The following is a 23,364-nucleotide window of genomic DNA, read 5'->3' as shown; positions in this document are numbered from 1 at the left end:
TGTCAGAGAAAAGTGTGTCTATCTGGTAAAGCCAAATGGCTAAATAAATTCCAGTTTAATGGGTAAAATTAATTTGGCTGCTCCAAAACAAAAGTCTACTTGTACTAAAAGTCTCTTTAGCTTAAGGAGTCATACTAAATCTCCCTAACTAACATCTTTTTTTGAGGTACAGGAGCGGGCAGGGGAATGCCAGGGAACTAACGATAATATTAAAATAACTTTGACATTCAACAATACTAACTATCCATTGTAAACTGATGCCAGCCAGAAAGATATCAGGAAACAGCTGGCTGAAACAAATATAGTTGAAACATTTCTGGAATTAACAGATGAGGCCAGTTTCTGGATAATGCTATCAAGACAAAAGAATATAATCTTTAAGTGATTGGGAAGGTAAGAGGTGAGGTTGAGAGATCCTCACCATTTGGCTGTATAATTAATTAGATTTATTAGTAATGCTATATAAATTGTATTCATAAGGCTTTGAGGTAGATATTAAGTAATCATGTATAGGAATTCTTTGATAATGTATATATGTTTGAGAACAGTTGGTAGTAAAGAAAATATCTGTGCATAAATATTTACATAAAAATATATCCTATGACTTCTTAAGAGTAGAGTACCGTCAATATTCACTCACCAGTGCAGTCTTCCACAATGACTTCTTTAGGATACTAACATTTTATTTTTATATAGGCAACTTTTACTATATTTTCATAGGTCTTTGATCTTTTATTATCATTTCGACAAACATCAATGCGGCCCATATTTGTTTGTGTGTGCATGTGTGTGTGTGTATAATATACTGTATTATTCTAACAATAAATATATAGGGTTTACTAAAATATGCTATTGAAGATCCATTATCCATTGGGAAATAATTTTTTTTAATTTATAAATTAATAAATTAATTTTCTGTTTATATTTTCATTCCTAGAGCTAGTGAATTCATTTAAATTATATCCCAAATAGGTTTATCCTGCCTATCTGCAACTATATGCTGTAAGGGCTTATTTGTCCTATTTTTTTTTTCTTTCTGACCATCTTAGCAACATCAACGATTGACACAAAACGAACAAATTGCAGTAATATGCGACAACATGGATAAACCTTAACAATATATTAAGTGAAGTAATTAAATCCCCAAAAGATTTTATAGAGCATAATAGCATTTTATAAAGGTAAAGGCAACCAAAATACGTACATATTGCATACCTAACTTACATACATATGTGTATATGTGCAAACATAAACCTAAAGATACCTAAAGATGTGATAAAACATGAAAAGGAAAACAAAGAAATGGCAAATATAAGAATCAGGATAGTGGTTATCTTGGAAGTGGAAGAGGCAAGAATATAAGGTGGGTAAACTATATAAGTAGATATAGTTATTATAAAGCCCCAAGCTCTTTTTATGGGGACTTAGTTTGTTGGTGTTTATTAATACATTAAAAAATAACTATATAATAAAAGTAAGCCAAGCATGGACAAATAATAAATATGCATCAAATACCAAGGATTATGGTTCATTCAATTCTGCATACCTGAAATACCAAAAAAAAAAAAAAAAAATCCCAAAAAACAAACAAAAAAAATACTACAGGATCACTGTATTGGCTGTCTATTGATACCAAAAAAAAAAAAATTACCTCAAAACCTAGTGACTTAAAACAATAACCATGCATTATCTCTCATGATCAAGAATTCGGGAGCAGCTGAGTGGGGTAGTTGTGGTTTCAGATCTTTCATGACGTGGCAGTCACGATGTTAACAGGAATTGCAGTCATCTGAAGGCTTGGCTGGAGCTGGAGAATCCACTTCCAAGGTGGCTCGCTCACATGCCTCACAAGCCCATGTTGACTGACTCAGTTCCCTGCCACATGGCCTTTCCATAAGGCTGCTTGAATGCCCTCACAGCACAGGGTCTGGCTTCCCCAGAGTGAGTGATCGAAGAGAGTAAGGAGAAGCAGTAATGGCTCTTCTGGTGTATCATTGAGACTCACACCTCGTTATTTTTACCATATTGTCTTGGTCACACAGACCAACTTTGATACAATATAGGCAGGACTATACAAGAGTGGGAATACCAGGAGGCAGGGACCATAGGCGGTCATCTCAGAAGCTGGTTACCACACAGACCAATCTGGCTTACCTTGAACATCTAGCTTTTTATCCATTGTAACTCTTAAATCCCAAACATTTTTCTCTATTCTCTCCTTGGTGTCATTGGAGAATTTGTTCTCTCCAGAGTTGGAGCAGAAAGAAATAACTTTCTGTTTTTGATATAATAACACCAACTAGCATTCTAATTTCAGGCTTTCCATTTAATTTTTTAATAAACATTGTATTAGTTTCCTTCTACATGTGCTTTCAATTGTGTTGAGCTATATTATTTTTTTCTTTTCTGATTCTAGAATTTCTCACTTTTAAACTTCTAGGCTTTGTCCTTCCTAAATATCCTTGGAATTTTTAATTATTTGTCATTATCATGGATTTTCTCCCCAAAGCTGTAGATTTATTAATTTGTCTAATTAAATTTTTTCCTACTGTTTACTTTATAATTTGTCCAGGTGGTTTGTCTTGCATTCAGCAAGTCTTCGTAGAGAACCTATTATGTGGCAAAGCAGTAGAGTGTCACTATCAAGCAGAATTGGGAAAGTGTGAGAGTAAAAATGCATAGGGAAAGGAGGAGTGGTATAAGAAAAGGTAAGGGCACAATATAAATTGAGAAAGCAAATAAAATAGTTGAAAGGATTCTCAATAGTTGTATATTACCCTTCTGTTTCAAAGAACTGCACTTCGAACATGCCAATTTAATAGCTGACTATCACCCTCAATGAACAGCTGAGAAGCATATACCAAAACGTCAAGGTCAGGATTTGTGAAATTTTAATACCACTGGGACTTTTCACTCCTCCTTATGGGCAAGATACCTTCAAATGGTGATTCACTGATGTGATGGAAACTAAAAGTGTGTAGATTTATGTTTAATAATGAGAGAAACGTGTCTAGTACTTCATAGGCAACTGAAAATTAGCCACACAAATAATCTCTTTCCCACTATTGCTTCAGTACTTGTCAAAATGCATTCAAGTGAATAAACCACAAAGAGATCAATTGATTGAGGAATGTGCAACATAGTGTTTGCTGTCCCCCTGTGTTCTATACTAGTTTCCAGTCCTACAAGAAAGGGATTTTCATCAGAAGGGTTTATTGTTTTTTGTTTTGTTTTGTTTTTTCCTTATTAGAATTAATTTCATTGACAGTGGAAAAGGAAGAAAATTGTTTAGAACAAGAAGCCGTCAGCACGACAAAATAGCACATGGAACAACTGAGGAAAATTTTGCAGCCTCAAAAGAGGAACAGTCATGAAGGAATAAGCATGTTCCAACCATATGTTTTTATGTAATAGTTTACGAATGTATCCAACCACATAAAAACTAAAATTAGCCATTTTGGCAGGAAAGATGACCTCTTTTCTTAACTGTGAAGATTTTAGCATATTTATTTTTCATATAAAAGAAGAGGTGATTAATAATGTTATAAGATGTCATAAAATATTTTTTTCTTGAATTTCTGCCCAGCTAAGACTTGTAGCTTAAGTCAACTGAAGTCTGATTCAAATTTTTCAACCTTTTGATATCAGATTAAGTGGCACTTACTAAAACAGATATAGAATTAATATGTCACCTTATATTCTTTTGAAAGTTCTTACAGTATATTCTAGGATTACATACCATAATCTCCAAAAAAGTCTTTTAAAGAACTAGAGAGATAATGAAAAAAGAGTATACCATATTCTTTTTTAAAAAATTCATTTATCAGTTGAGGTTCAACCTTGAGCGATTGAACTAGAGGAGTCTTAGAGTCCAAGGCTGATGAGTTGTGGAAATAATGAGAATTAGCTAGAAAGGTTTCCGGCAAAGACTAAACCCAATTATCTTATTATGGCTAAATGTTTAAAACTTGAAGTTTGTAGGCTTGAAGGTCTGTCCTGATATCAGCTAGACATTGGCGACCAATAAAAGTGCTCATTTTGGGGTACCCAAGCTATTGCCACTGTGCTAGACAAAACCGCAAAATATCAGTATGCTCTATTGCCCACAAAGGAAACTCTTACACTACCGCCTCCAGCCCCACTCCATCGAAATTACTCGCTTTTCACCCTGAGCTATTTGTTCTTTCCCAGATTGCCAATATCAGGTAAGTGTTGATCATATGCTAGAACATCATAGTAATTAACAATAAGGTGTGAATAAGGTTTACAGGTTCATAAGGAAAATTTGCACTTTAAAAGAGGGGCTCGTTAAACACAAATGAACTAATAGATGGAATGTTTCTCTCCAAGGGATGGAGATTCTTAGCGCTCTTTCTCAGCCCAGGGATACCAAGTACCGCCCTGCTGGCATTCCTTTTCCCCCTGCAGTCTCTTGATGTTCACTCTTCTTTTTATCCTACCACAGTTGCAAGTAGAGTATATTTAAAATAGAGAATCATTAGTGAGAGAGTTGCTTGATGGAACCTTGTACAAATTAAAGATCTTGAGGCCTGAAATTGGGTACTAGAGCTCTAATTCTCAGAGTAGTCAATTTATACAGACAGCAATGTACCTTACAGGATTAGCTCTCCATTTGTTGTATTTACCTGTTTGATTATTTAGAGGAGGGATAATTTATAAGAACGTTTTCTACGGTTACTAAAAACTCCAAAGAAATGTCTTTTAAACAGTGGGGGTTTGCTGGGGAGAGAAGTCAGAGACTTTTTTAAAAATAACATTGTTTGGTTACATTCATATAGATGAAAAACTAAAAACACTGTCCATATAATTTTGACATCAGGTAGAGTAAGAAAATTATTAAGTCTGAACACCCAGATTTTTTTCTAGGCCAAAGAATTTAGAATTTCCGAGAGGAAAGGGGAGAACATCAAGTAGAAAGAGGAGTATATCTATAGAGATCCAGGAACTCATTTAAAAATATAACGAGTAAAGTGAAAATTTTTCTGCTCTACCACTAGCGTTTCTACTCCAGCTCCTCTTACTCCCAAGTTTCCCCTTTTTGAGTCAGAGTAATCGATATCAGAAATTTAGGAAACTACTAACATAATCTTTTTACCAAAGTTGTATACTTTAAATGGCAGCCTTTCATTTTCTAGCCACAGTGCTGCATAAAGTTCACAATCTTTCCTCCCTAGATTTTCGTGGGCCATAAATGTCCAGGCACATGTGTCACTGGAAATGTGATGGGCCCGTGTCAGAGGGGAGTCTAATGAAAGGCTCCCATTCCCACATGTGTGGCTAAATCTCAGCTGCTACTGTGGGCAGTTTTTCTCCAATCCATACAAGTGTCTGGAAATTAAAAAGGGAAAAGCTGTCTTTATTATAAAAAGAAATAAGAGCAACTATATTAAAATTGTTAGCTTTTTACAGTATATATAGCTCTTTCATGTCTGGTTTTTAAAATGTCCTTAAAGGCGTTTTAGAAGGGGTTAATAATAATAACATTCACAGAGATTATTTGAATTTGCCAACTGAGCAGATAGATGAATTAGAATTCAAATCCAAGATTCAAAGAATTTCATTTCAGATCTTGTGCTTTTTCATTACAACAAATGTTAAGGGCAGAATTGCCTTCTTATATGAAATAGGGCTTTAAAAAATCTAGTACTGCCTAAAATTCTAAATAATTCATAGAAATGTAATTTTCCAAAATTATTCTCGTCTTAAACTTTTAGATAGAAAGATCTCTCTGGTTGAAATATTGAAATTAAAGTACTAAAGTCTTAGTTTATCTCTTATCCCTCACATATGTTGACCAATAGTAACTAATTTGCGCTAAAGGGAATGATTATCACTGTAAATGGTGTTATAACTTTATTTACCAGTTTATATGTAGGATAACCCTATAATTTATCAACCAAACTGGGGCACTTTTGAGAGTGAAAGTGGCCACTATTAATAATTGTGCTTGGATAATTAGAACTGGGATTGGAACTATCCTGATTAGACTGGGAGATATGGTCCCCCAATTTATAAGACATCATTCATGAGTCTGAGAGTGGTGAGTTTTGAATGAAAAAAGGCCAGCAGAATAAAAATCCATATAACTCGCCTTGATTCCACAGTTCCCATGAAGTTGTTCTTTAGCACAATGAGCACTATTGAAAGCTTCAGTTTTATGCTTTGCCAAGAGATGACAAAGTATTGGGGCATCCATTTAGGACGAAGTCGGAAGGAAGAGTGCCACCTACTGAGATTCAAACCCCCAGTTTTTTTATACCACTTGGTAGTTGGGGGCCCCCGTTTAAACTTTGTGCACAACCCAGATTCTCAGACCAAAAGACATGCCATATGCAGTATTCCCCAGTAAACCTTAGTCACTTTTGTAAGAGTCTAAGTGACAAACATTAAACCAGTATTTGAAATTTTGAAAGGGAAAAATCTATTCGGCACTTAAATTATTTTTACAGCTGATCAAAATAATATTTATAATGGAAGGCTCTTTTTAAGTTAGCAATTGATCAAAGGATTAAACTGCTAAAAAAATTTATACACCAAAGCTAAATTTGATAGCATTCGGTTGTATGTAATCTTAGGATATCCTCATAACAGGCATAAAAATAAATTTTATTTTGAAAAAAAAAAATACTGTTTATGAGAATGAATTGCTATGTGCCATCCATGTAATATGCTATCTTCTAATGTTGCCTATAAAATGTTGTATTAAAAGATGACCCTCTACACTTAATAGACTAACACTACCAGAAAATGACAGGTTGAAGGAGACTTTGACAATTATTGCTAACTGTTGCTGATTTATTTGGAAATTCTTTCTAGGAGATTACTTTTGTCCACCTAACTTAAGAAATATTTTCCCAGTCAGTGTAAAGTTCATATTAATTTAATTTGTTTTCTGCGGGGCGGGGTGGGGGAGGGGGATGGAGGGTGAGGAGGGGAGGGAAAAGTCAGTTTTCTTGCAATTTAAAATTTTATTTGAGATAGAAAGTTTCCCTTCTGGACAACAAGTTGCAGCTGGAAGTAGTAAAATGTCTAGGGGGCAACTAATGAAACTTTGTTGTGGAATCGTTCACAAAGGAATACAAGATGCATTACATAATGCAGGCCTTTGTTTATGGAGCCTCTGACAGAATCCTACAGTTTTAGCTCAGGCTGAATGCTGCCACCAAAGTCCTCTCTAACTCCAGGCAACTCTGAGTCTTTTTCCCCACCTCCTGCCATGATTACTCTGGCTTCTGATTAAATCACACCTTATATTTAAGGTCACTCACCTAAAACGACCCAAAGCTCCTTATTTCTCTCCTCAGCAGTTCCCCATTTCTTGCAATGTTTGGAAGCCTTGAAAATAGCTTCTGTCCCAACTTGTGTAGTCTTTTCTCCAAAAGCAAATGCTATAATAGTTTCCTCAATCGTAGGTTCAGACCTCAGGTGAAAGATTTTGGAAGCTAATTAGCATGGTAAGGAGTCTGGAGCATTTGGGTGAGTCACAGTCATGCTTCCTAAGTGACAAGAAAATGTCTTATTGCTAGTGGTCTTTAACAAGTGCTGTTTCCTCACTTAGTTTAAACAGAGCTAGAACTGCATTGCATTGTCTTCTCTATATTTAATAGAAATCTATCTTGTTTATATCATCTCTTTAAAATATCTATCCTTTTGGGACAGTATTCTAATGTCTTATTTCTTAAAATAGATTTCTACCTATTTTGGAAAACTTTTAAAAGTTAGCTTTTTCGTATTAATAACTGAACTAAATTGTAACAAATTCTCGTTGTAGAACTTACTATAGACTCAAATTTTTCTTTTTTGACCTAGTTTAATCCTCTTTTCTTAGCTTAATATGAATTTCCCCCTTGCTTCCAGAGTGAGAATTGCATTACATATATTGACTGTCTAGTATATATAATCAAGATATGAAGCAAATGAATATTTACTAAATGCCAAGAATGTGACAATGTTTGCCATATAGTTAGTAAGAACAGTTGAATAATTCAAATTATGAAAGTTATTTCTTGGTTAGGAATGTGTTCGGTAACAGAAATCCTGACTTGAATGGCTTAAACAAATAGAGGTTTGTGTTTCTCATGTAACAAGAAGTCCAGAGGTAGGGAGTTACTGGCGTGTGATAATCAGGGCCAACATCTCTGGGGTTCGGTGCACCTTTTTTTCATTCTTGTTGCTTTATGATCACAAAATAGCTGCTGCAACTCCAAGCATCATGCCCATGCTCAAAGAGGGAAGAATGGATATTGGGTGGGCAAAAGTATCTACTCCAGTCATACTACTAGTCAAAGGAAGAAAGAAAGAAAGAGAAGAAAGAATATTAATGTGGGTTACAAAAACTAGAAAACGATTTATGGCAGAGGTAGAACATAAGCTGGACTATAAGATAACTAAAGCAATTATATCCATAAAAGAATAATGACAGAACAATTTAAGGGAAGAACAGAAGCTTAAAAGCATTAACATATCTGTCATCTATGGAAAAAGCCACTACATTGTGAATTCCTTAATTCTCTGAAGGAAGAAGTAAGCCTTATTTCTATTTATTTTCCTAGCATCTTACACATAGTAGATACTTATTGAATCATAGTAAATAAATGCATAATATTCCAACCAAGAAGTCAAGACATGATTTAACAAATCATGGAGATAATAGAACAGAAATTTTTAAATTTAGGACTCCTTGGCAATGCCGGGATAAAGGGAAACACTAATATAGTCTGGCTGTCTTCCAGAATACTTGTTGGGAAGTAATGGAATCTGGAATGCTTAAGCAAGGTAGACCAAGAAATGGAGCAAGGTAGACCAAGAAATGGAGGCTGAAATACCAAGTTAAGAATTTGAACTTGATCTGTTAAAGCCAAGATTATGTTTCTGGAATCAAACTTTGATAACACACAAACAATAGTCCCCAACAGGCCCTCCGATTATTAGAAGTATCTAGCCTGTTGCTGTCACTTGCTCTTCTTTGCTCTACGTTCTGTTCTCTGTGACTTTTAGAGATTTCCAATGTGAAAAGAGCTTTGGAAAAATGAAAAGTAGCTTATTGGAGATTCCTAGATTCCTATTTTACAATCATTGAAATTTTACATTTATTCAGTTTGTTTTATGCCACTCTGCTGCAGTTTTTAGATTATTAAAATAATTTTGACTACAAATTGTTTACATTCTAATCAAGAATTTAAACATCTCGATGGATTAAATATTTAAAAAAATAATAATGCTGTCCAGAAAAAAAAATTAAGTCAGTCCAAAGGATAGTTAGACTTGCTTTTATTGTTGTGATGCTGATTTAACCAGACAACTCAGTCAAGAGTCAAACAAACTCATTTCTGCAAATACCACACAAGTAACTTCCACTAGAAGGAAATTGCCTTACTATAGGCCTGCTTATTCTTTATTTAACGAAGGATAGAGTGTCTTGTCCTGTTTTGTTTACTGAATCCTGGAATTTAAATTCGGCTTCTGGTCTACAATATAATAGACTGAAATAATAAATAAAAGTAATTTCATTTTTGAATTGTGCCTTCATGAGTCCCATATAATTTCAAGAACTTGACATTACTTTTGGTTTTTATGACCTTAATTTTACCTGAAAAATAAGGCGATAGACACAGTATTAAAATGTGCAACCTTCGTAACGGCATTTCTAGCACACGTATGGTCTGTGGCCATTTAATGAAGTTTCCTTGTAACTAGGTTTCAGCCTCCCTGGTTAGATTAGAATACTTCAGATGGTTTGAACTGAAGAGTACTTCTTATTTTGACAAATGAACATCTATTTTGTTTTCATTGGTTGAGTGATATATTTTCAGTGGCAGTTCTTTAACAACTCCTGTAAAGATTCGTACCATTATTAATATTACACTTACATAAGTAACTCAGTTTATCTGGGCATCAGTTTTATCATCTGCAGAATGAGGTAACTAGACTTACATGGTCTCTAGCTACTTTCAGTTTTAAAGTTGTATGATCTCATTTTTCCATTCAATTCAACAAATATTAATTGAATACTTACATAATACAAACCAATATTGTAAGACCTGGATGGATACAGGGATGAATATGTGATCTTTTCGTGCAAATAGCTTATAATTGATGCATTCAAGATTGAGATGTGTATTTCCTAACACATATTAGCTCCTAATGTTCGGGATGTCATTTATGAACGAAGGTATATGATTTATTCCAAAGGGGGCAGATATTCATTCATTCGTTTATTAATGTTTCTCATATTGGATTTGAAGAACCATAAATGGGGGCAGAACTATCATTTTAATAATGTATCCCACTTCATTGCAAGGAATTTAGAGCATTCCAGAACAACTGATTATCTCATTCCTTATCTCTAAGGAAGTTCAACACGTGTAAAAACAGATAAATATAGTTATCTTCATATAATGATTAGATAACTGGCCCCTAAATTTCCTGGAGTTGTAGAGTGAGCCAGTGAGTGAGCACAGGTGAAAATCTTGGAACTCTCACTCCAGGAACGCACAACCAGCTTCTTTTATGTATGACAGTTTCTTTTAGCAAGTTCTGTGGCGCCTGATTGGTAAACCACCACCTTCAACACTCCATCCTTCCTTACTCCCTATCCAAACAGCAGCTGAGCCATTGATGATGTCAGATGTATCAGCAGGAGAAAAAAATAGTGTAGGGGAAAAATGTAATGTGTGCAACAACGGGTGGGATAGGCAAGCTGTGATACAGTGGTATAATGTTTCAGTCTTTGGTTTGCATTAAAACTAAGAAGTGAAGGAAAATTGGAGCCTCCTCATCATCGTAATCCGTAAACATTTGACTGTAGGCCCAGCAGCCGTAAAGAAACCTGCACTCTTCTAGGTGAAAACATCGCTCTAAACACTGCCACCCTCGACGTTTTGCCTCTGTTCTGCTATCACTAGAATTTTCCTAGCCTGCTTTTGACAGGAGTGAGGAACATAAGAAACGAATTTCTTTTTACAGATCTTGCAAGCAGCTCCTTGGAAACAGATGATTATATTTCCTTCTTTACCTAAATCTTCCTAGGTAGTAAAAAAGTCATATCTATGTTTCATCCCACAATTTGCTTAGTGAAAAACATTGCATCTGAGGCCTAGGAAAATGTTTGGCCTTCACAATTGAATGTGTAAACAGGTGCATGCTGCAGTGGTCTGCCTGAGCAATGGCAGCCTCCTTCTGTGATTCTTGCGCCAGCTTTCACGAGCACTTGTGAAGGAAAGTTCAGGTGATTCTTAAGCCATATTACCTGGTTACCGACCCAATTGCCTCCCTCCCATTCTGTGTTCTCAAAAAGAAATTGATTTAATAGATTCGAGATATTATTAAATACATTCTGCATTAATATTATATGTCCTCTTTGAATCCAAATGGCAATACAATAGAATTTCATTTTATAAGTAACACCTTTCAAGCTAACACCACAGGGCACAGTACAAAAGAATCAAAATAGAACACAAATGCTGTAATCAAATGCAGACCCCAGGAAGGCTGATTAAAAAGGCATGTCGCTAGTAAGAGCAGCCGACAGGGTAAGTATAGTGGGTCAGAGCAAGAAAGCCAGCTGAACAGAAGGGCGAACTGAAATAAAACGGACTTGCCTGCCTGATTCACGTGGACTTACGACTCTCCTTTGTCATCATCCTCTTTTGGACTTAGGAATTGCAGGGGAGAGGAGTGTGTCTGCGTTTGTTGGGGAGGTGGGGATCAAATGTATGTAGGGTCATGAGGTTTGTCCTCAGTCCTCACACGCAACACGAATTAAAGAAAATCCTGAAGACAACCACCAGCAGCTGTCAGCGATGCCTATAATATGATTGTGAGACAACTCAACAAGGCATGATTTGCTTGATAATACCACTGGTTTTCAGAAAAGGCAACTGTGAGGAAACAAGTAGATCCCTTCCATGATAGCAAGAACAGATGGTACTGTTATGACCAGGCGTGGAGAAACACAGAGGAGTGGGTGAGACGGGCGTTTTGTGGTCTTAGCCTGCTGGTAGACTCCTGCCCGCAGGACCCTCTTCTCACCCAGTTGCTTTCTGCGCTCTCAGCTCCTCACCACCACAGCCTTTTTTAATGTCAAGCGTTTGTGTTTTAGAGCTTCTGTCCTCTTAAAGGAATTAGGGAATTAGGCAATGGGCGGGGGGCGGGGCCGATATTTTGAGTATTTTGGCATATACCTCCCCATCTATATGGTATACAGTGAGCTTTAACAATGATCACTGTTACTTTGAAGAATGCACCAAATTGGTCATTTACTGATGCTTCTCTGTTTCATACTGAGGGCAGAACAATATAGGACAGGAATCATAGGAAAAATTCCTTTCAAAATATATGATACATTTTTCTGAAAAATAGCAACCTATAGATCATAGTCATAGAACAGCAAATAGGGGTTCTACTGTCAATAAAAAGGAAAACTTATATTACAAATGATAATTGAGGGCATTTTTACCACTCCTGAAGCTGTGGGTTGTTTGCAATGACTCTCCTGATTACCCACTTCATTGAAATTCTGGACTGAGATCACTGATGCATAAATTTAGGTCAATAGTTTAGTATTTCTGTACATCTTTTTCTTAATTGGTCAATTATAAACAATAAAAATGTATCGGCAGCATTTGAAGGAAAAGATTGTTGTACAAATACTAGTATTACTACTTTTATTTAATAGAATATTATTTCCTTAATTCCGTCAGTATTTATTTAGTTATGCAGAGTCAATTTATTGGTATAGGTGAACAGTAATATAGTAAGTTGAGAACATTGTATTGTAACCTACAAAGTGAGTTATTTCATAAAGTATGTGAGCAAATAATGCTATGCCAGTTGTAATATACTGCCTCTCAGATCCAAATGTACCCTTCCTTGCCCACTCTACAAAAGCATATCTGGGTCCTTTAAATATCCCGCCCCGCCCCCAGCTCTATGAATGTGCTTTGTCAATAGAGGATTCAGAGAGACTTTATAGGAGGACGAGGTTTTTCCTTCCTGGTTCCATGTACTCCTTTGATAGGCTCCTGCAGTGTGCATGGTTTCTCCAGGGCCTAACTCCTACAGCACGTGCAGCTGGCTTGGTACCCAGTAGCTAAAGCACAGATAGCTTCTCCAGTGCCTGGTGGCCAGCAGGTTCCCCTAGCACCCCCCACGCACTCACGCACGCATGCACATGCACACATACACACATTGGCTGGGTTAGGTGGTAGCATGCCTCAGATAAGACACCTCCCTTTGAACAGCTTTTCTAACACCGTAGAGTACAGATTTCCAGCAAGTTCTGCTGACACAGCTTCCCAGCAATTTCTCTGCCATTCATTCATTCAGTGGCTGTGCCTGGTCCAGCAAGGTCTAGATCCTAGTCCAGAGGTGGAGGAGACTCTTCCTTGGGTATTCTATCTCAGCCCTACAAATAGTTATGCTCTTTATATTTGCCTACTCTTATATAATTTCGAATTCTCTTTACTTCTTACTAGCTACTCCCTCATTACTCCAATCTCCTATTATAATTAATAATTCTTTATATTAAACTTTTCATATTCAAATTGCTATGTGGTTTCTTTCTCCTGATGGACCTTGACTGATATGTAAACAAAGAATATTAAAATAATCTATATTCTTTGGGAATAGGGGAAAGTAAATATGGTAAGCCATCTCTTTATGGAATGGATTAGCATTGGTACAATGTGTCTTATCAGATGAAGAAAAACTTTTGAGAATTTGATGCTAATTGAAAGGTAAAATAATAATATGATGCTGCACACTATTTTTAACTATCATATGATTTTAAGGACCAATTTTTAAATAATTTCCTTGACTTCACCAAGAGTTTTTTAAAATTTAAACTATAATAAAGCAAACAATGAAAGTCTGGACTCAAAAGTAGTTTGTTTGCCTTGAAAAGTTTTGCGGAATAATAACATTTGAATGCAAATTCGTCGATTATTAATGTTAGGGTAATAATGATATCCATCATTTATTGAGAACTCAGAAAGTACTCAGCACTTTTCATTGGTTTGTTGAATCCTGATAGCAATAGAGGTAGACACTGTTGCTATCCCTGTTTTACAAATTGGAAAACAGAGGTTCGGAAGGTTAAGGAACTGGCCTAATTACGCGTAGTAATTTTCAGAGCTAGAATGTGAACCTAGATCTGCCCGTGAGCCCTGGCTCTTAACCGCTGCACTCGGCTTCCAGAATGCTACCAGTGAAGCAAATAGCAAGTTGCCTGGGAGAACAAACACAGAATAATTGTTTTGTCGTTTTCATCAAAGATCCAGGAATGTATAGCACACCCTGAGATATTTCTGAGACAGGTAATCTATTACTTTTGCCTAACAAGATATGGACAAACTGGGTGAACATCAGTGATCAGATCCCCAGAACCAAAGTGTTAACAGTGTATCGAAAACCCAGCAGCCTTTATTCAGAGCTGAATTGAAGGTAGATGAAATATTAACAGCCATTTCTAGCAGCGCAAAATGAAATATGAGATCCTATATCAGAAATTATTAGTAACCTGTTAAAAGAAATGCTGAAAAATGGCTGTTACCAAATTAAAACTGGGAAACAGAGCCCAAATGGGAAATTTCGAAAAGTTTGGAGGAAAATAAATGACAGATTGTCCTCTTGGCTCTTATTACTATGCCATCCTAAATCCTACTTGGCAATACATGGTGGAGGTGAAATAAGAACTGCATCACTGCCAGTGCTGGCCCTCAAATTTGTAGTCCTAAGTGTCTGTGATGGTGTCTGGGATTGATTAGAAAAGTAGTTCGAATTTGGTAGCATTTAGCTTTATCTAAATTGAAGAGTCTGGAGACTCTTATTATGAAAGGCTTCCTCTCATTTGTGAATTGGCCCCTTTGCTCCACTTTTGGATGGCTGGCTTCCTCCATGCCGAGCTGCACTAAATGCTCTACATGGGAAAGCTATTCTCCTTAAACGCCTTCAAATTTAAAGCATCTATCTGGACGCATTCATATTTATGACTCAAAATATCTAGCATCAAAAAAAAAAAAAAAAAAAAAAGAGGAAGAGAGGTTACAAATACCAAATACCGGGTAGTAAACGAAATGTTTTTTTCATCAGGAACTGAGAGCAGAGAGATGACTATAAGCAGAGTTGTTGAGCAGTTAATGCCAGAGAAAAAAAGGAAATGAGCTATAGAACCATAGACTCTTAGTGTTGGCAGAGACTGTGGAGTTCCTGCAGTCCTACCCTATCATTTTTCAATGAAGAAACTAGACATGGGGAGTTGAGGGACTTGACTTGCCCTAGACACATAGTTGTTTACTGACAGTCGGGCCAAAAACGTTTCCCAACTCCAGTCTGTAACTCTGTAGTTCAGCGTGCTACTGCCATCTTCTACTGAAAATTAACACTAACCCAGCCTAGAACACAGAAGAATTCAGCAATAAGCAGGGAACAAGAAAATTGATGAATTTTGAGATGGTAATCAGTCTGGGAAAAGAAGAGGAGAAATAGATAATCTTCCTTCATTGAGACTTGTTGGCCAAGCTTGTGCAAGATATTTTGTGTCTGTTTATTCCTCCATGCATTCCCACAAAAAATAATAAAATAATTTGACGTGTGTGTGTGTGTGTGTGTGTGTGTGTGTGTATGCATTTAAATTGGATTTGCTGAGAGAATTCTCCCACATACAGGTTAGCTCTCAGTGTAGACTGGTCTATGGGTGGCATTGCTATTGATCCCTATTATTTACATGAGCTTGACTTTCTTTCTCTAGCAGTGAAATGTGCTCCAGAGTTCTCATGGGAAGGTCTTCTCCATGGGACATTACAAACCGAGGACCGGATGTAGATTTAAGATGTAAGAATTAACTTCCATTGACCTTTGTATACTGTCAACCCCATGGAGAACTCGGGCCACATGTGGGCCTTTTAATCAGGCTCGTGAGTTAGGTGAAATAATTTTCTTTATTTGGAAGCACAGAGTAATTTTAAGTGAGCCAGTAGCAAAGAAGATATAATAAAAATGTCTCAATAGGATTCCCTGTGAAACAGCAGTACAGGTCTTTTAGACCAGTCAAATATTTTTCAGAACAGAGCAACCGGAAATGAGAGAATCAGACAGTATGATGAAAACTACAGATGGAATGCTTTGCATGAAAAGTGATTATATACAAGAGAGGGCTCAGGAGCGGGTAGGCGTGGAGCTGGAAAGGAGGGGGTAACTGAAATAAGAGAAGATAATACTTGACCAGTTCTAGTAAAATATTCCCTGCCACAACCACTGTTCCATGAAGAGATTGAGCCAAGAGGCCTGAATAAACTAACCTTAAGCTCAGAGCTACCATTATTGTGGGAGGCATCGGGGAGAGCACATCCGGATTTGTGTTACACAGTAATCACTGCTGGGTGTCAGCATTCATCAGCCAGATGGTCAGGTCCACAATTAATCAATTAGGCTGGGATGATCAACTGGACTAAGTTTTCCCCTTTGGTAAAAAACCCTCATCATGCGGTCAAGGCCAATAGCACTTTTATCCTGTTGCTTTTGGAGAAGCTTCTAAAAATTCATTTTTTTCTTTTTTAGGCTTCTAGTTACCGGATAGTGTTAAGCTTCAAGCTGCTTTGACAACATAGATACCCCCCAAAATTACACAATTTTAACATAACAGATTTTTAACATCCTTTGTGCTCAAGGATAATGTTTAACATACCCACACAGAAATAAGCTCTTCAAAGCAGCATTTTCTGAGGTGTGTTACCCCACTGATTTTACTCTAGTCTTCATATTGGCTCCACTCAATCCGGTGGAACAACAGTGCATGTGATTCTTTCACTGGGCACTTAGGAGGATGATATGATAGTCAAATAAAAATAATAGCAATTTATTGAGTGTTTGCAATGTGACACACACTGCCGTGATAAGGACCAACCATCAGCCAAACATTAATTCAGTCCTTACGATAATTCAATAAGAGTGATAATATTCCATTTCAAAGAGAAGGAAACTGAAGGCTACAAAGTTCATTTGTCCAAGGTTAAGCATGTATTAAAGATGTATTGAGATGGTTTAATACTCTCTGGAATGAGACTAAATAAAATTCACATTTTCTTACACATCTGTACATCTCTAAGGGATAACAATTAGGAATATTTAGTGAGTCCTTATTATTCCTTGTCAAAGAACTTTAAAGATATCTTTTACTAGTGTTTCCCAACTCTGTTTATCTTATTCTCTTTGCCATGCTGTTCTTGCTACACATCACCTGACTTGAGATTGTATATTTCCTTATTTTGGGGCCATCAATACTGTTCACTGCTAATTCTCAGTCTCCACCTCAGTTTCTTTATCGAGATATGGTCTGTCTAAGTTTGTTTCAGACACTAAGACTTTTCTTTATCAGTTGGCTTATAGGACTGTTTGCCTTCTCCGAAACCAAATTTCTATTGCTAATTTATTTCTTATGTCAGATCTGGTTTTTCCCTCTAACTGTTTCATTTTCCCTCTCCTCTGGCTGTATTATAGAACTACTGCTCAGGGAGAGGTGTTTGAAACTCCTAGTGCTGGGAAGTGTCACTTCCTGATGGAAGTCTATGTTGACCCCATTGAGTAGAAATATGGACATGTCATATTTCTCTAGTATTTCATCATTGAATCTATACCTCTCTTTTCTCTCAGTTTTTCTCTACCCACACCAAAGCGTGATTTAAGGAGTGCTTCTCTTTAACCATTCTGTGACCGGTATTTTACAAACTATACAAGGACACTATTGACCCAAATGTGTATCTTTGAGATACTAGGCTCTCACTTATATTATTTTATGTAGCATGAGGCTTCTTGTTACTTAAAGTGCAGTGCTTTGCTTTTATTTGTTTGTTTGTTTGGCTACTTACTAAATTGGAAAAGCAATACCAAAAAACCACGATAGTATATAGGTAACCACTGTTTCTTAAATCCAGTGCAAGAGCACATGGAAGAAAAGGTATTCCAGAAATCCAAATGAGCATCTTTTCTTTTCCAGGCCTCTACCAGTGCCCTCTTTTACTGAATGTGGTACTCTAATTCGTTCTTGCTGTGTTTGGTAGGCAGCTGTTTTGAGTCTTTCCCTTGCTGCTCCTTTTTCTGCAATCCTACAGTCTTCACCCCAGAGCTGATGAGGCCCTTTCATTTTGACCTGCAGTATCTCCGTGTACTGCAGAGCTGAGCCCTGCCATCTCGACTAGCCTTTCTGCTTCGATTTGCTCCTGACCTAAACCCCCCTGCTATTCCAGGCCTGGCCTCTCATGACCAGAGACTGCTGACTCATCCCGGCCTGTGCCAAGCTGTGCAGTCGCTTAGCGATGTGGACAGGAGTCGAAGGACTAGAATGAGATCACTGAACTCATTTCACTTGTTGCTTACGGTACAGTCCAGCATGAGCTGGAAATGTAGGAACCTCAGCCTCCCGAGCAGAAAGAGTAAGTAGATTAAACACACCGCATCACCAAGTCCTCAACAAGCAGTAGTCGGGTGGAGGGTGGGGCTGGCTTTCTCATGGCTGTGGCTAGGGCATTCCGGTTCACCAGGAGTGTTCCTTTGTCCTCTCTTCTTCCTCTCCTCCACAGTGGAACCCTCCCCCCCCTTCCCTGAACTTCCCTTCTGAAAATGTCCGGATGGCACAGCAATGATCTGGGCAGAAATGAAATTTTGCTAATAAGCAGCCTCCGCAAGAAATCCTGGAACAGTGACACTGTTGAAACTGCTTGCTTTAGTTTGTCTAGTGGGAACTCACATGAACTTCCCAATAGAATTCAAGGGGATGAAAAAATCTTTTTTTCTTCTCCTTTTCTTCTCAACTCCCTTTTTCTTTCTGTTTTGAGGGAGGTAGTTTCAGGAGACATGGCTGCATTCTGGTGTGGTGTAAAGTTTTCCGTCGGGAGACAATAATGTACATTCCTCTGGCAGGACGGGATGAGTTTTTTTTTTTTTGTTTCTGTTGCTGTTGTTTATTTATAAGACATTTCCTCTCAGTTAGTGGAAGTTAGATCGTAAGAGGCTCCAGTGATTTTCCTTCCACCTCCCCTCCCTAATTTCTGTGCTTCAGCACTCTGGAACACTGTGAACTCGACAAACTAATCAGAGCAGGGAGCTTAGCAGCCAGGCCTGGATACTCTCAAGAGACTGTGCTGATTCTCAGTCGACACTCCTTGGATCAGGAACCACAGTCCTGGTGAGTGGTGAGGTTCCAGAATTTGATGTGTCAAGGATTCTATTCTTGGTGTTTCTGAGGCAGTCAGGAAGTAACGGGAGGTTTTTTTTTTAAAGAAAAAAAATAAAGATTTTTTTTAAAAAAAAAAAAAAGCTACCAAACTATCCAATGGAATGGTGAAGATTTTAGTGTGCACAGCCGAGAGTGCTCTATGGACAATGGCAGAGCCTTGAGTCTATGCTCAGGAGGAGCCTGCAGGCATGGGCTTCATGCTGCCACCGATGGATGTCAGCCTTGACATGCCTAGCACACATGCTGGTGGGAGGAGAGAGGTAGGTGAGTGAGTGGGAGCAGGGAGGTAGTATTCGGGGTGGTAGGAGGGGGAAGCGAAAGTGGGATTCATCATACATTTGAAGTTTCTTTCTACCAACTTTTCATGCATCTCTGTTCTGAACATTTACATTATGGTCAGAATACTTACGTACTCAGTTAAGCAAAAGAGAAAAGTGGATGCATAGCAAGAGGATATTGTTAATACTGTTCTTCTAAAGATCACTTTGCTAAAAACCGGTTGCTTTTAAATGTTATGAGGACCCTCCCCTCACCCAACCTTTGAATAATATTATTTGTCACACCCTCTCCTTCATTCTTCTGCATTCATGGTATCGAACAGAAGAATGCAATGAGAATCCTTATTTAGTTCCAGGGAAATTTATCATCCTGACATAGAAAAACTAGATGACTGTCCTCACAGTATTAAACCCAAATATAGTAGTGTCCTCAATATAAGAGACTCTGATTGAGTGTGCTCTGGGAAGTTGTCGAAGGAATGGAATGGGGGTGGTTGCATCCTGTCTAATACGAGACTAACAGAGGAGTCAACAGACCAGCTTTCAGAGTCGATATGTGCCTTCTGTGTCCTTATTAATAACTCACACAGTCCCTGGAAGTGGAATTTCACCTGGAATGTGTATTTGTCCTTTATAATCAGGTATCTACTTAGTTGTTCTTCCTGTGATATTTGATCTTACTGTGTTTTTTTGTCTTCTTTTCAATTTCAAGAATCTGGCATGCTCCAAAATATTGAGTGGGGGAAAAAAAAAAAAAAAACATGGTGGCCATTAAAGCATTTGACTTTGTGGCAGCATCTGAAGTGAATTGCTCTTTGGAAAGAGGGAGGAGCCTTTGATGTCCCCAATATGGTTCTCATAGGCTAAAACTTCCAAGAACCACAATCTAGCCTAAGGGGCACTTACTCGATGTTCTTAAATATTTGGAAAGAGAGGCTATTTTATTGTTTTAGTTTTCCTTGCTATTAACACGCTGCCAGTAGATTTCTTCTAAAAGTTAAAAATGCTTTAGCAATAGTTGATTTTACATTTAACCAGATGTGTATTATGTGTGTCTGCTGTGTATACTCTTGTCCAAGCTGGTGCAGTCATTAAACATATTACATTGGTACTTAGCTTTGGAATTTTGTTTGCTACTCATAAACAATTCAGATTCTTAACCATATAACTCATGAATGCTCATGTATCTCAAGTTCCTTGCAGAGACTGGCCCCTGCTACAGCCTCATCAGGGTCTGTCAGTGACCTAGAACAAAGAGTCAGCTTCCTATCACAATTCCTATCGTTCGTGAGCCACATCAGATTCCTCAGCTGTCATTGTGATAGGAAGCAGTCTCAGTTTTATTAGGACCAGTATGCTAAAAGTTTAATGGTATGGAATAATATGTAATTTGCCTATTTCAGTTAGGCCATGTTAGTTATGACCATACTATTTGTATGTATAATGTTTCTTGGGGATTTTCCATTAAGTCTTTTGTTTTCTAAAGAAGGAAGTAGAATGGGAAAATGGCGTTAAATTTTTTAAAATATGGTATGAAAAAAGGTACCTAGCATTTAGTCCATTACCAACAAGACATACATAGGGGATTGTCCTTCCCTCAATTAACACTCATGCTGCAAAGACTCCCAGGAGAATTGTTTGTTTGTCTGTGGTAGGGATGTCTATTAGGACTACACTGAGGGCAAGCTGGATCTCTAACACTTTGAAGGCTTTTTTTAATTGAAATCTTCTACGTGTGTATATAAAAATTTTTAAGTGATGTTAAGCAGAGAATTGGCAAACACATATATCTAAGAGTATATCCCAAGAGATGACATTTCAAAAAGTAACCTGCCTGAGAGATTTACCTTATTGTTGCCAAGACGTGGAGTTCCACGTGGCCATGGAAGAATCCCATGGCTAAGCTAGAGTATAAAATTAATTCGATCAGTATACCTCTGATAGAAATAAATGGTTGTATCCATATCCAATTTTTTGATACATATATTTAAACCGTCACAGTATACTATCAATAATTCAATTTTCTAGTGCTCATCCCGAAAATTTTAATTTCATTTCAGAAGATGCATATTGTAAAATGTATATTTTCTTGCATGCACGTTTTAGCTGTAGGCACTTTCTATATGTCATATTCATTTAATTAGGTAGTCACAATTAGACACAGAGACATTGCTAAATAAGAGAATTATGATTGACTCAGTAAGAAATCATTTTTTCTTATTTGTGTAGAAATGCTTCTTGATATTTATGTGATTCCTTTAAAAATACATGTTTTAAAAAGTTAATAAGGGATTCACTCATTGTATCAAGTGATTGTGTATGTACGTTATCTTGTAAATATGCCTATATATGTGAATGCTCAAATACTTATATTAGGCTATTAAAAATATGACCAAATACTACCTAGACTTACTTGCTTTTGAATTCAAACATTTTTCAAATTGACCATAAGTGAAGTGTAGCTGACATTTTATCGCACTGATAACAGAAATTTTACACAGTTACTTATGAATAATACCTGCAAAAGGTAAAATTTGGTTAGCCGATAAGCTTGGTAATTATCCTTCATCGAATATGCATGTTAGGTTATATACCTAAATTCTATTATGCACAACCTCAAAATATTAATTGCTATATGTATAAAGCAGTTTAAAATTAAATAGAAAGAAATTAAATTGCTATTATCTTAAAATTGAAAATATATTTAATGAATTCGCTTTATTTTATAAGAATGAATTTATGTACAAATGACCCAGTTTATTCTAGTTTCTCAGCTATTTAGTTGTACTTTAAATACTTCGATGCTGTATTTACATATTAGCAACAGCAACTATAATTTTCCAGATAGCTTTCAAGATACCTAGCCAAGTTATATCCTTGTCAAATAACACTTTTTTCTCTGAAGCTTTTCATAATAACCCAAACTAAAATTGAACTTCCCCTTCTGACATTGATAGCATTTAAAAAATCTATAGCTTTAATTTTTTTACTTATCACATACTGCTTTGAATTCAAGTTTTGATTTTTTTTTTTTTTTTGAATGTATGAAACAAGTGGTTAGGGTCCAGGTACTGCATTTTATGTTTTATCCCCCTCCCAACCAATGTCAAATTGCCTCAGTCTGACTAGAAGATCAATGAATAGGTGAGTGAATAAATGAATTGATGGCTATCTAAATAGCAATACATTGACAGGGAATACATTTTGCTTATTATAATGGAAGAAATATATCCAGAAAACAAATCACAGCTTCTTCTATACCTGAATCCCTTAAACTTACATATTAGATCTTCCAACTAGCAGATAGCATCTCCAGCCATTTGCTGAGGTAGCTTCTCTAATACCCGCAACGCCCAGGTGATTTCTGATGAGACATAGGTCAATAGTTCCATTCAATTTCCAGGACTCATGAGTGTAAGCCAAATACCCCATTTGGTCTGCTCACGTAGTCTGAAAGTCCCAGTCTCACCTATAATGTATTGACCGAAGGCCTCTCCAGCTTGTCAATATTTACTTACAGCCAGTGAAGGGTTCTTCCTTTTCTCAAACTGAGTGTCTAGAGGACTCAGGCATGTCAGCTGTGGAAAGGCTTGAAGACTGGCTATGACTGGCCTGTGAACTAGATAAGGATGAGGCAGGGCAGATAGACAGCAAAATAAAGAGAGGGGCAAGAGGACAGTCAGTTAAACCATTTGCACTATCTTAACAAGCACTAATTAAATGCTCCGTTTTAGGGAAATAATAGCTGAAAATAGCTAAGTGCAATTGTTCTCATGGATGAGTAGAGAAATTGGTAGGACGGCTTGGTGCTGCTTTAGTCATTGAGCCGTAGTA

The 23,364-nt window shown here is 37.0% G+C and overlaps 1 long non-coding RNA gene across 15 annotated transcripts in view; it reads left to right on the top strand.

Annotated features, from left to right (window-relative positions):
• The window catches only part of LOC120586611 (uncharacterized), a 696,355-nt gene that overhangs the window by 455,116 nt on the left and 217,875 nt on the right, over positions 1-23,364 (top strand). For 9 of the 15 annotated variants that reach the window (XR_005648748.1, XR_005648747.1, XR_005648746.1 and 6 more), the window contains one exon: positions 18,264-19,201. The exons of 3 other annotated variants lie outside the window; for them this stretch is intronic. This is a non-coding gene — a long non-coding RNA (uncharacterized LOC120586611). The remainder of the gene's footprint in view (positions 1-18,263; positions 19,202-23,364) is intronic. 3 more of the 15 variants (XR_005648753.1, XR_005648757.1, XR_005648755.1) reach the window with 2 other exon arrangements.

This window comes from Pteropus medius, unplaced genomic scaffold (assembly GCF_902729225.1).
Source record: "Pteropus medius unplaced genomic scaffold, Ma_sr-lr_union100, whole genome shotgun sequence".
NCBI classification, from domain to species: Eukaryota; Metazoa; Chordata; class Mammalia; order Chiroptera; family Pteropodidae; genus Pteropus; species Pteropus medius.
Note: the sequence above shows the minus strand (reverse complement) of the source record. Positions and strands in the feature narration are given on the sequence as shown.